Below are 13,632 nucleotides of genomic sequence, written 5' to 3'. Positions count from 1 at the left end.
ATACAATATTTTTTATATTTTAATGTATACTTTTATTTTTGTCTCTCTTTCTCTCCTTCCCTCACTTCCCTTTCTCCCTCCACACTAGGGATGGGCATGGGTCCAGGACCCTACCTGGACCCTGTTGGACCCGACCCTAATTTAAGGGTCTGGGTCCAACTTTTTCAGACCCTAAGGGTCCGGGTCCGGGTCTGGGTCCAAGTGAATTTTTTAGGGTCCGGGTCCGGGTCTTAAAATTTTGGACCCAGACCCGACCCTTAGACCTTAAACTTATTTAATATATACATTTTTATATTTTTCTTAAAAAAATAAATTGATTTTCTAAAAGACTAAAACCTAAATTAAACACCAAAATACCCATTCTGAACTCTTATGTAAGTTATATTTGTTTCGTTTTTTGTTTCAGTTTGTATGTCTGTGTTTGTTTCGTTTTTTTTCAGCTTATATGTTTGTGAATTGTGTTTGTTTCGTTTTTTTTCAGTTTATAAGTTTGTGTTTGTTTCGCTTTTTTCAATTTTTGTGTTTGTTTCGTTTTTTTTCAATTTTTGTGTTTGTTTCATGCGAATTTCAGATGATTATTGATATTAATAATGCTGAAAATTTGGCAAAATAAAGAATTTAGGCCTGGACCCTCCAGACCCTCTAGACCTCCAGACCCTAAGGGTCTGGGTCTGGGTCCAATTTTTTCAGACCCTTAGGGTCCGGGTCTGGGTCTACAAAAAAATTAGGGTCCGGGTCTAGGGTCCACCTGGACCCGACCCAGACCCTACCCTTGCCCATCCCTACTCCACACCACACTGGCGCCGCCACACCACCATTGAGGCTGCCTATTCTTCTTCTTAAATTTTTTTTTGAAAAAATACGGTAAAGCGTTCAATAGACCCCCTATTACAGGTTCAGACGCCTATCATGAACGCATGTGCTTGTAATGGGGCGTTCATGGTGGACACTTTACCATTTTTTTTTTAGAAAATCAAATTTTGGATTGTTGACGATAATGTCATGCTCGTCAAAAAACTGGTGGTGCCTTCAGTTGTACAATTCATAGTGCTAGTGAAAGAATAAGGAGAAGGAGAATTGAAGGAAAGAGGAGAAAGAGAATATACAAATACTGTATAAAATAAGTATTCAAGGCGGTAAGAAGAAATTTTAGGGTGGCATTTAACAACTGAGTAAATATATCCTCCATATGTAAGTGACAAGTCATGTCAATCAACAAAAGTAAAATTAGCTTGCAACAAGATTTGAACTTGTGACCTCTTGCAATTATATATGACACAATTACCATCTTAACCGACTTTTAATCATGGTTTAAGTTTCCACATTATTATATTTGTACCTTTTAAATGTTGAGTTTTTCTTAATATATTTTAATGGGAATGGAAAAAAGTGTGTATCAAATTTGTAAGACAGTACCAACCGGAAGCAACATCCGGGCCTAAATACTAGTTTTGTTCTTAAAAGATTGTTTTTTATGATATGATTTTTCACATACTCTCGGTATTTCCCTAATTCCAAAACCCATCTCTCAATTTCGCACAATTCTTTCTCTCCCTATTTGATTGAAATAATACAATCCTCACTTTCTCTCTACTTTCCATCATCTTCCTCAATTTTCCCCAAATCAAACTACATACTCGATTTCTCTGCATTTTAGCTGAACCTCTCAATAGCAATCTCCGCTTTTGTGGACTTCGAAGAGAAACACTGAGTTTCTCAATAAGATCTCATTGAGTTCAGCTTCCCAAGTCCCCGAGTTTACTCTCTCGAGACCATCGATTATGACAGTCATGCCGCTGATCTTCATGCCATCGATAAGGTATTTTTGAATATCAAGTTTGAGTGGGCTGAAAATCGATTATGCGCTTAAATTTTTGATTTTCATATCTGGATTGAAGTATTTTTCTCAAATTCTTTTCAATATCCGGGCACAAAAACAATTTGAGTTGAAGTATTTTGTCTCAAAATTTTTAAAAGTCTAGGCACAAATTTGAAGTTAATTTTTACAAAATTTGATTTTTTTTCCGACCGTTTCTACTGTATTTTTAACTTGAATTAATTTCAACCATATTTGAATGAAATTTTAGATAAACTACAATTTGAGTTTAATTTTCTTAGAAAGAATAATTCTAACACATTACATGTTCGTAAGATTTATCGTAATTTGAGTTTAATTTACTCGAACATAATACATATTTTTAAGTTTACTGAACATAGAACATTACACATACTTTTATTTTCAATAACTAACTGCATACCTGAATAAAGTATCCGCAAATTTGAGAATGTCATGAAGTTATAATCTCTGAAGAAAATTAATTTTTTCGTGGTGTTGGGGTTTGTGTTATCGAAAAATTTAGTTGAGTTGTCTCTGTAATGAGAATGTCGTGTATTCTATTTTGTTTGTTATTGTCTGTGGTATTAATGTTTGGTAAGTTCTTGATTATGAATTTTTTTATTGGCAAGTTTATGTGATTGAACGTTATATGAGTTGATTAGGTTTAATAGAGCTTTCATTGATTATTTTTTTTGCTAAATTTATGTGTGGAGTTAGGGGTGTGTACCGGTCCAGGATCGGACCAGAACCGACCAGACCAGAATATGGGATATTCTTAATCTGGGACCGGACCGAAAAAATACTATTCCGGTCCGATCCTGGACCACTTGGACTGGATTTTTTTTCCAAAAAAAATCTTTTTATTTTAATTAAATATATTTATAAATTATATACGTTAAAAATTAATAATTTTAATATCAATAATCCTAAAAGAATAAATAGTGGGTTTTTAACTTTTTAACTTTCTACCTTTTATTTTTTTTAACATATAAACTTTTTTTTTTACTAAGATAATAGTAATTCCGGTCCAACCGACCGAGACCCGAATTTTCCGGGTTTGGACTGGACCGAAATCCCGAAATTCGGCGGATCGGGGACCGGAGCGGAATCGATCATGTTCAAATTTCGGTTCGGACCGGTTTGTGCACACCTCTATGTGGAGTTGGTTTTGATGAATTGCGGAGGGCGGAGGCTGTATTAGGAAATGTATAATGTAGTACTCATATTTACATTGTGGATGGGCAATTAAGTAAATTTCTAGAGCGACATCATTGCTCCCCCTTGACTTATATAATAAAGAAATAAAGATATTGTTGCATGTAATTAATAACTGTCGGAAGTGGAAAATTTTGCAAATAATAAAAGGGGGAGGAAGTATAGTATAGATATTATCCAAAAGATCCCATGTATACATTAGTGGTGCTTATATCAATTGGTTTATAGTTTTTTGGGCCCCTTGCTCTAGGTTGCCTTCGCATAAGATCATTTACCTAGAGCCCAACAAGAATCCTAATCCCCACACGGCCACACCCTCAGTAATATTGAAATTTGCTTCTACCGAAATTTGAACGTTGGTCTCTTATGTGGGAGATAGGAAGTTATACCATTGATTAAGTAAATGGTATATGTATTTTGAAATGTGTGAGTAATTTATAATATAACTTTTTGCAATCTTATTTATTCGTAAGTTAAGATATTAATGGTAAATATTCTCTAATGACAAGTGTATAAAGTATATGACAAGTAACAAAGGTTGAAAGACAAAAATGTATAGATTAAAAGAAAGGTCATATATATGATAAGTGGACAAGACGTAAAGTTTTCATGAAAGAAAGAATTTGTAAAATGAACAAATGGACATTGAATCAAGCTTTGGTTTGGCAATAACCGGTTCGTACGTATGATCAAATGGAGGAAAAGTCAGGAAACTCTGTTTTGTTACGGAATTTGCTGGTATCAACGATAACATTAGCACTTTATCTTTGATGAGATATCATTCTCGACATCAATAAAATAGAAGCAAAGCAAAGAATTCAACTTTAACAAAAATTAAAGTGAGGAACTCAAATATCTTTTGCTTTTTCATCGAACTCTACTGTAGTCGAAGGCTTTGAGGTTTGGTCAAGTACTTTATCTGCAATATAGAAGCATGTACACCACTGTGGCACTGTCTAGTGTCTACAACACTACCAACCACCGTACCGAATTTGCATTTATGAAAAGATGCTACAATATTTGATTTTGCTTTCTTTCAAAGAGGGTGGAACCGTGGAACTGTGGGAGTAGGGTGTCTACTTGGCAATCGGGTCGTTTAAATTAGGTTTGGGTGTTTAATTATTTTTGAATGGTGTTGAAGCTATGATGTATAGCGCACACCACATGTGAGTGTCCCACATTGATTAAATAAGAGAGATGGGTTCACTTTATAATGCAAAGGGGTTACTCCCCTTATTGCCATATGGTTTTAAAGGTGGAACCTCCTTTGTGTTGTGAAATGGACTCTCTCTCCTTGTGGTGGTCTGCGACCCAGACCCATATTTAACAAATGGGTCATTCAACGTACTATACTATTATTACAATATAATTATGGTGTGCAATCGGATTCATTTGGTTCTTGTCATTTTGGGTACAAGAGAACTTAATTTTGGGTCAATTCCGGTTCATTTCGAGATATTAAGTCAACTTAATTTGGGGTCAGCTTCAGTTAATTTCGGTATAGTTCGAGTTTAGATTGAGTTTCGGTTTGTCGATTTCAATCTATATCGTGTCTCTAGATAATTATATTAATCTGCTATCCAGATGTGAATCAACTTTAATTTGCCAGTTTGTGATGGTTCTTGTCATTTTAGGTGCAAAGTCAGCTTAATTTTGGGTCAATTTCGGTTCATTTCGAGATATCAAGTCAACTTAATTTCGGCTCAGTTTCGGTATAGTTCAAGTGTAGATTGAGTTTGGGTTCGTCGGTTTGGATCTAAATCGTGTCTCAGATAATATAACTAGTTTGGGTATTCGGATGTGAATCAACTTTAATTTGCTAGGTTTGCGATGGAGGGGTGTCTCCTGTTCCTATCTTCATCTAAATTTTTTTATCCCATCTCCGCCTCATCACTGAGGCAATTATATTATCCAAAATTAACACCGTACCGCTACAACAGGTTAAAAAATAAAAAACGTTTCCATTGCTTACTTTGGTACATATACAGTATACCCATGTAATAATCCACCTTACCCTTAGATTCAAGTCTTAACTTCCTCTGATTTTTTCAATTACAACTAATATGTCAAGCTAGACTCGGTTTGGGCCACTAATAACAGTATTAGCACTATTCAGTTTCATGCTTCTATCCCCTCCCATATTTTGGGTCCATGCTATATAATAATATATGGCCATGCACCTTCTTGTATTTTAAATTTTGCCTATAAGAGCTGTCCAAATCCAAGCTCCTAAGAGAGCTTTTTTCTTTTAGCTGTATGATAATGAAGCAGGATCACATAGGGAATCTAATTCAAGTGACGACAATCACTTTTTTTTTTTTTTTTTTTTTTTTTTCTTGAGGCATGATAACAATCCCTTAATTTAGGACATATATATTTTTGTTATTTCAATTGTGATGTTTTATACTTCATGGATTCCAAAATACATGTAATATTTTTCTAAAAGAATCTCACATAAAGTAGAAAAGTGTTACATTTATTTTAAAATGGTGGAAATACAAAGAATAATAATAAATTGTTTTTATTGATAAAGAGTTAGTTTCGCTTAAGGAATTCATTTGTGTATATGTTGTTAGATGTGTTTTTGTTTGTAGAGAGTTGCAAGATCTTTAATTTATAATCAGTTTTTTTTTTTCAGCAAAAATTTATAATTAGTTGTTACTAATTAGTTCATTATGGAATTAGAGTAAATGGAGGGTCTTACAAGGCCAATGACTAAGTAGCACGTTTATTCCCCAAACTACTTCACCATGAGACACGATTTTCGCTCTGTAAAACTAGTATTAATTATATAATTTATAACAAAATTACGTGGTGTTATTGAAACGTAAATCATTGACGTTTATACCTTTATATATTATTTTTTTTGATAATTTGGTGATTTCATTGATTGAGAAGGCATTTCATCAAAAGATTACACGTCTAAGGCCCAACTTTTTATTTTGGAGCCCAATCTAGCATGCTAAACTCCAAAGCTCTTTTTGAAGATAATACAGTAGTACAGTTCAACTTTAAACAAAATTGCAGGCCCTTTAATCAAATCCATGCTAGGAACTCATCTTTCCTTGTTAATCCTTGCTTGGCCAACATGTCTGCTACAATGTTTGTGCCTCGACTATACCTTTATATTATCTCATCTAATTTTTCAAACGAAAAGAAAATGAAATTTATCTAGGCCTTGAGGCTTGAAGATTACTACTTATTATACCATATGAGTAATTGAATATACTTTCTTCGTTTCATAATAAGTGAAATACTTCTCTCTTTTATGTGAGATTTTTTAGAGAAGTGTTTCACTTATTATGAAACGAAGTAAATATATGTTCAATTCTTCTCATCAAAAAGGAATAAAAAAGAAAAAAAAGAAGATGTTCAAATTTCAATAATCCATCTTTTTATAAATGAATGGCATAGAGTAAGCCACGAAGCTCTTTCAATCGGATAAATAAAGTGATCAAGATAGCAAATAATATTGTCTGTGACTTATTTTATGGAACTTGCCGTTGAAATAAATTGTGGAATTTTGAAGAATTGCAAGGTCGTGTTCACCATTCCTCAATACTCTTTATACCAATTCATTGATTATTGCTTGCAAGCTAACAGAATTTTGAATTCTGAAGCAAAATCTTAAAGGTTTGGTAAGCTGTCTCGCATTGAAGTTATGCATATCTATGTCACTATGTGATTATGTTGTAGCAATATGGTGTGGCAATTTTTCGACCATCAAATTAAAGTGAAGATAGAGCAAATAGTCATGGCGAGCTATACCAACGTGCATCATGAGTTATATAAATATACTTTTAACATTCTGTATGATTATTAGGGACCATATGTATTTAAATGTCATCTAGCTAGTATACCGTGTAACAATCATTCTATGATGATGAAAGGTGACTTTTATGATATTCTTAAAAATTCTATTTTATGCAATTATTAATATGTTATAATCTTAGATATTACCCTCCCTATTATCATGATTTTTCTCTTATCTTTCTCAAAAATGTTTTAGATTGGTTACTGAATTGACGTTGTTTTTCTAAGTTTTCTCTCCTTATTAAAAGATAATAGACACTTCCTTCGTAACGAAATAGATGTTACACTTTTCAAAACACACTTTTCTAGGACTCATGTGACAAGAAAGAAATAGAGAGATTGTTACCTAAAAGAAAGTGTAACTATTTTGTTACAAATATATTTAGAAAGTGTAACATCTATTGTGTTACGGATGAAGTATTTCTTAAGTTATCAGGTAAACCTTATGTATATCTATCTAGACAGATCACAAATAAATTAATGTTATCTTAAAAGAAAATTTATTCTCATTCACCTCTTTAGTTCAATTAGAATAATATAAATTTATTAGAACTTATTTTTATAGTTTATCTAAGGAACTTTTTATTTGGGTAAAATTTTGTGAAAAACGCTTTGTATTTATTTGTGGTTGTGAAAAAGCACTCTATATGACATTTTATATTGAAGTGAAAGTATTGGGTCAGACCGTCTGACCCAATATTCTCGTCAGACGGGCTGAGCCTAGTACTATACAATTTTATTTTCGACTTCCCTCCACAAAACCAGCACCTCAATCTTTTGAAAATTTAATTTTAAAACCCAAAAATCTTGACGGCGGAGGAGAGAGAGTGAAGAAGTTGTGGCGTAACAACCGATCTTTACGGCAGCAATTGCAAGCATCTGACGCTTTGTTCGAGCTGTGGCAAAACTATGGTGGAGAATCGTGCGAAATGCTACGAATGTGGCGCTACTCTCACTCGTTTGATTCGTGAGTATAATGTGAGGGCGAGCTCGAGCAATGAAAATAATTATTTTATAGGGAGATTTCCGACGGGATTGCCGAATTTCTCTAAGAAGAAGAGTGCGGAGGATAAGTGGACTTTGCAGAAAGAAGGGCGATCTTCTTCCTTCATCATCAGAAGTGGTAGTGCTACTGGAGTTAAAGGGGAAGAGAAGATGATTCCAGGTATTTTGAGTTGGTTTTTTTGGTTTCAGTTGGTTATTGTTTTCTTTCAGTTCGTTATTGTTTTCTTTCCGTTGGACTTTGTTTTTTTTCAGTTGGACTTTGTTTTGTTTCAGTTGGACTTTGTTTCGTAATATGTATACCAACTGAAACAAATAATGGACCAACTGAAACAAAAAATGGACCAACTGAAAGAAATAATGGGCGAACTGAAAGAAATAATGGACTACCTGAAAGAAAATGAAGACTACCTGAAAAAAAATGAAGACTACCTGAAAAAAAATGAAGACTACCTGAAAAAGAATAAAGACCAACTGAAACCCAAAGTAAGTCTAACTGAAGTACAAAAACAAACTGAAAAAAAAAGAAGACTAACTGAAAACAAAATGAAGACTACCTGAAAAAAAATGAAGACTACCTGAAAGAAAATGAAGACTACCTGAAAGAAAATTAAGACTAACTGAAAAAAAATTGGAACCACCTGAAAGTCGTCCGACCAAAGATTATGGTCGGACGAGTCCGACACAATACGTTCTCTATATTGAAAGACATGCCTTATCACTAGATTCCATATAAAGTTTTCAGCAATTGACTTTTCCTTTTCATCTTCCTCCTCTAGTGTGGACATCAGTGACATCACACATGTTACAATTTATTATTGTTTTCCCTCATTTGCTAAACGACGCTCTACAATTTCCTACTAATGTCCTAAATACAATATTTTTATACTACTTCCCTAAACCCTCCTCCAATTTCAAAAGTTTACTTCCCGCTACACCACCACCACCACCACCACCACCACCACTATCTTCTTCTCCACGACACCACCAACACCACCGCACCCGACACAACACCACCACCACCACCATCTTCTTCTCCATGGCACCACCACCACACCTTCTTCTACACGGCACCACCACCACCTTCTTCTCCACGACACCACCACCACCATCTTCTTTTCCACGACACCACCATACCCCGACACACCACCCCCCTTGTTCTCTTCTCTGTTTTTTTTTGTTTTAAAAAAAAAATCAGAAAAAGGGGGTGCCTGCCAAGGACGCCTCCATCGGTGGTGGGCGCCCCTTTTTTTCTGATTTTTTTTTTTTTGAAAAAGGGAGGCGTCCTTAGCAGGTGCCTCACCATGTGGTGGAGCGCCTACCAAGGACGCCTCCACCGGTGGTGGGGCGTCCTTGGTGGACACCTCCACCGGTGGTGGGGCGTCCTTGGTGGACGCCTCCCTTTTTTTTTAAAAAAAAAATAAAAAAGGGAGAAATAACAGAGAGAAGGTGGTGGTCTGTGGGGGGTTAAGGTGGTGGTGGTGGTGGTGGTGGTGTGGCGGGAAGTAAACTTTTGAAATTGGAGGAGGGGTTAGGGAAGTGAGTTAAGGGGAGGAGAGAGAAAAGAAATGCAAAGTATATAAATACAGTATAAAAATACCGTATTTAGGGCATTAGTAGAAAATTTTAGGGCGTCGTTTAGCAAATCCCTACTCCTGCATCTATACACAACCTTTTTTCGCATTTTTTTTTCTGGTTAAAGGGAACGATAAATTGACTAGAAGATAATCTAAAAGAGTTACTAGCTTATAGAGTAAGCATTCATTCAATATAAACCCATGTGTATAGTACATTCAAGACTAATTTTTTACTAATTTAGAATCCTCTTTCTTTAGTACATTTTACTCATTTGGATGATTTCAAATGAATATTAAGAAAAAAAAAATTACATTGGATATACCATACTTATCACAATACATCCATGTATATGATAAATTTTTGGCTCAATAGCTCATCAACAAGTTTAGTCATATTCATAAATAGACAAAGACTAGATTTTTAACTACAATAATACAAAATTTTGTCCGTTCTATCAATAATATAAACTTTTGACTATTTTCAAATAATACAAATTTTTGCCCAAATTTTCTTTAGTAGGACAATGTGCCCTTTAACCTGTAAAATAGGTAAAGAGAAAATTAAAAAACCCAAAATCTCTTTCTCTCTCCTCCCCTCCCCTACCAACTGAAACCCCACCCTCAACCTCACCCTCACCCTCATCCACTCCCACCATGAAACCGCCAATCCCAACTATCCCAGCCTCGAAAACTACCCCTTCCACTCTCTCACCCCCGAAATACACCAAAACCAGCCACCCCACCCCCAAAATACACCAAACCCATCCACCTCACCCCCAAAATCTTCGTTGTTAGCGAAATCTTCTCTAGCTATCGATATTATCCGCACTCTTGCACTTAATACTTGCACTATTACGACTACTACAATCTACAGAGAAAGGTAAATTCGACCTCCAAAAGCAAAACGTATGAAAATTTCATTGAATTTGTATCCTCTTATTCTTCATATATATGATCGAGATTAAGAGCAGGCGAAACCTCCATTAACGCGCATTTGAAGCTTCGAGACAGTAATACTCCATTATTAATTTGTGGTGTTTGAAGGAAGGAAGTTTAATGTATGTTCAATGGCGTTGAAGGTGAGTGGTATAGTGATGCGGCCATGGATAAGTTTTCTCTCTCTGTAAGTGTGTGTGGTGTGGCGGCAAGGGGTGGGGGTGGTCGTCGTTGGAGGGGCTGAAGTAGTTTTGGGGTGGGGGAGGGGATGAAGTGGTGGGGGTGGTCGTCGGAGGGGATGAAGTGGTTTCAGGGTGGGGGTGGGATAAAGTGGTGGTCTGGTGGTTTGGATACTGGTTTTTTTTTAGGGGTACTGGTTTAGTGAAGGTGAAGGAGAAAAGGAGAAAAAAATGAAAAAGTTATGTTGTTTTTTATTTGAATAAAAATTTAAAAACCCAACCAATGAAACAATGACACATGTCCAAGTTTACTAGTTTATTAGGTTGCATCTGGTTTTAACCCACTTCAGGAATTTTGTTACAATGTTTGTATTATTAAATAATAATGGATTTTTTAACTAGAATAATACAAATTTTTGCCCGTTCTCTTGCAATAATACAAACTTTTGATTATTTTAAAATAATATAAACTTTTTCCCAAAATTCTCCTGGTAGGTCAATACCGGTTGTAACTCGTTGTAGCAGGTCTCTATGACACGTGTCATTATCTTATTAGTTATTTTTAATTTTTTATTTCAATTTGAAAAACAAATAAACAACATTTTCCTCCAACCACCTGAACCACTCCAACCACAACTCTCCCCCAGCCCCTCCTCCACCACCAAAATCACCCACCAACCCCACGGCCACCACTGAAACTAACCCCCAAGCAGACAACTCCTTAGTCCTTCCTTCTTTCTCTCTATTGGAATGTTCCTCTCTCCTTCCACCCTGAAACCATCGCCACCACAGATATGTTGGTGGTGCTCACTCCTACTGAAACCATATCTCTCTCCTCCCCAAACCCACCCCTTCTGTTTTCTCCAAACGTACTTCAAGGGAATCTTCGAAAATGTTAAACACTTCCAAGTTACGAATGTGTATATGGCCATCTAGTATGGAGGACTGGAAAGCAATGAGGAGAGTCCCATCTGACGTGAAAATAAAAAGGATTCAGACACAACAATTATTAGATTAGGCAAAGTGTGCACCATGAAGTTCAGAGCAAACGAAACTCACATATTAAAAACAACAATTGGAATTTAAAACAAAGTACAAACACAACCCATAAAGTAGAGAAATAAATATATAGTGTTTGAGTTCTAAAGCTGAATTCTTAAGAATTACGCAGACGGATTTGTGAATTGAATAAGTTTTTTGAGAGAATACCCTGTTTCAAGAGTCGGAAAAGTGATAATTGGAGATTCCGGGATGTAAACGGGTATTTCACTGCGGAAGAAATTAAACAGTCCGCCATTATTGCCTTCTCTTGAGCTTTATCTCTCCCCAAAAATGTTGAAGGTTCTTCAAGATTTTGAGACAAATGGCGGACAAGTGGTTCATTTTACATCTGACATCGACGAGATGGAAATCTAATCGACGAGAGGCCATCACTCTACGAATTTCGTGGTGGAGATTTAGTGGTGGTGGTGGGGGGGGGGGTGAGGGTGGACTGGTGGTTTCGTCCGTGGGGGGAGGGGTGGGGTTTCAGTTGGTATGGGGAGGGGGGAGGAGAGAGAAAGAGATTTTGGGTCTTTGATAAGTCATTTTTATATATAGTTTTAGGTGCATTTAGGTTGCATTTTAGAGCATTTAGTTTCATATTTAGGTTCATTATTGCATTATATTCTTAAGTTATGCTTTTCTACTCCTATTCGGTATGTTTTCTTGTTTTTGATGAATTTCAGGCATTGAGGACGTATTTGTAGTATTATTAGCTAAGTTTGAGGATTAGGAGCACTTGGAAGGAAGCTACAATGCATAAGGATCGTCATGAATATTTTATAGTACGAGTTTGAGCGAAAACGAAGCGAAAAATCATTAGAAGAAATGTGAAAAAAGTTATGTCTACTCTTTGATCATAACTTCTGACGTGATTCTTAAAATCGAGTAATTCCAGCAGATTTGGAAACTAAACTTGAAAATCTTTCCAACGATAGGTGGCACGACCCGAGGAGACTGCTAGTCAAGGAGTTATGCCTTTCGGAAGATTGCACTGATTCTGCTGGAATTCGTCACGCGTACGCGCGGATCACTAATCCGCCCATTAATGATTTATTTAAGACTTTCCTTATCTTGTAAAGTTACTTTCCTAGTCGAATACTTCCTCCGTCCCATAATATAGTGCTTGTTTCTTTTTTACACGGTTTCCAAGACGTAACTTTGACCTTTAATATCTTTAATTCTGTAATAATAAAAAATATAAAAATTTGATATTATGAAACTGCACATTGAGACGAATCTAACAAGATCCAACATGAATATGTTTTTTTATATATAAAAATCAAACCACAGTCCACAAGTTTACATTGCCATTAACCACAAACAACAACAAAGGAGCATCCAACAACCACAAAACACAAATCAGATCCCATGTCTTGGCAGGGACTCAAGGGGATTTATAAGCACAACATCACAAACATTACACAAAAGTACATTTCCACAACAAAGGACTCAAAATCAAAAATTATCAATGAATATAAACTGAATATCGCAACATAAATTGAAAGTGAAAAGTTGTGATCAACAAATTAAAACCTCAGGAACTCGAATGAGTAATGAGTTCCTCTGCGCAGCAAGAGGAAAGAATGTTGATTCGGATCCATATCTTCATCGTCTTCAAGACATGGACTCATGGGGATCTCCGGCCCATCGTCCTCAAATTCCACATAACTACTAACCTTGAAGAGCTTAAGATTCCCATCATCATCATCAAAAAACATGTCAAATTGCTTACCCACCTCTTCATCAGATTCAACCTCAATAGGCAACCCCTCATCTTCCTCAAACGAAGCCTCAACCTTAATCTTAGCTTCTCTTTCCCCTTATTCTCATTCACAACAACCGAAGCCTTCCCTTTACCCTTTGGATCTTTCTTTACATCTTCATCCCGTGAAGCACAAACAATCGGTGGAAAGTTGTTTTTCGTAACCATAAACTTCTCTTTTTCCTCTTCATCCACAATTTTCGCACCTTTTACCCTAAATCTAAGAAGGTAAACCCCAGATATAGTATTTGGTTTAGGAGACTCATC

The sequence above is a fragment of the Beta vulgaris genome, chromosome 4 (assembly GCF_026745355.1).
Source record: "Beta vulgaris subsp. vulgaris cultivar EL10 chromosome 4, EL10.2, whole genome shotgun sequence".
In the NCBI taxonomy this organism is placed as follows: domain Eukaryota; kingdom Viridiplantae; phylum Streptophyta; class Magnoliopsida; order Caryophyllales; family Amaranthaceae; genus Beta; species Beta vulgaris.
This window is presented reverse-complemented; position numbering follows the sequence as displayed.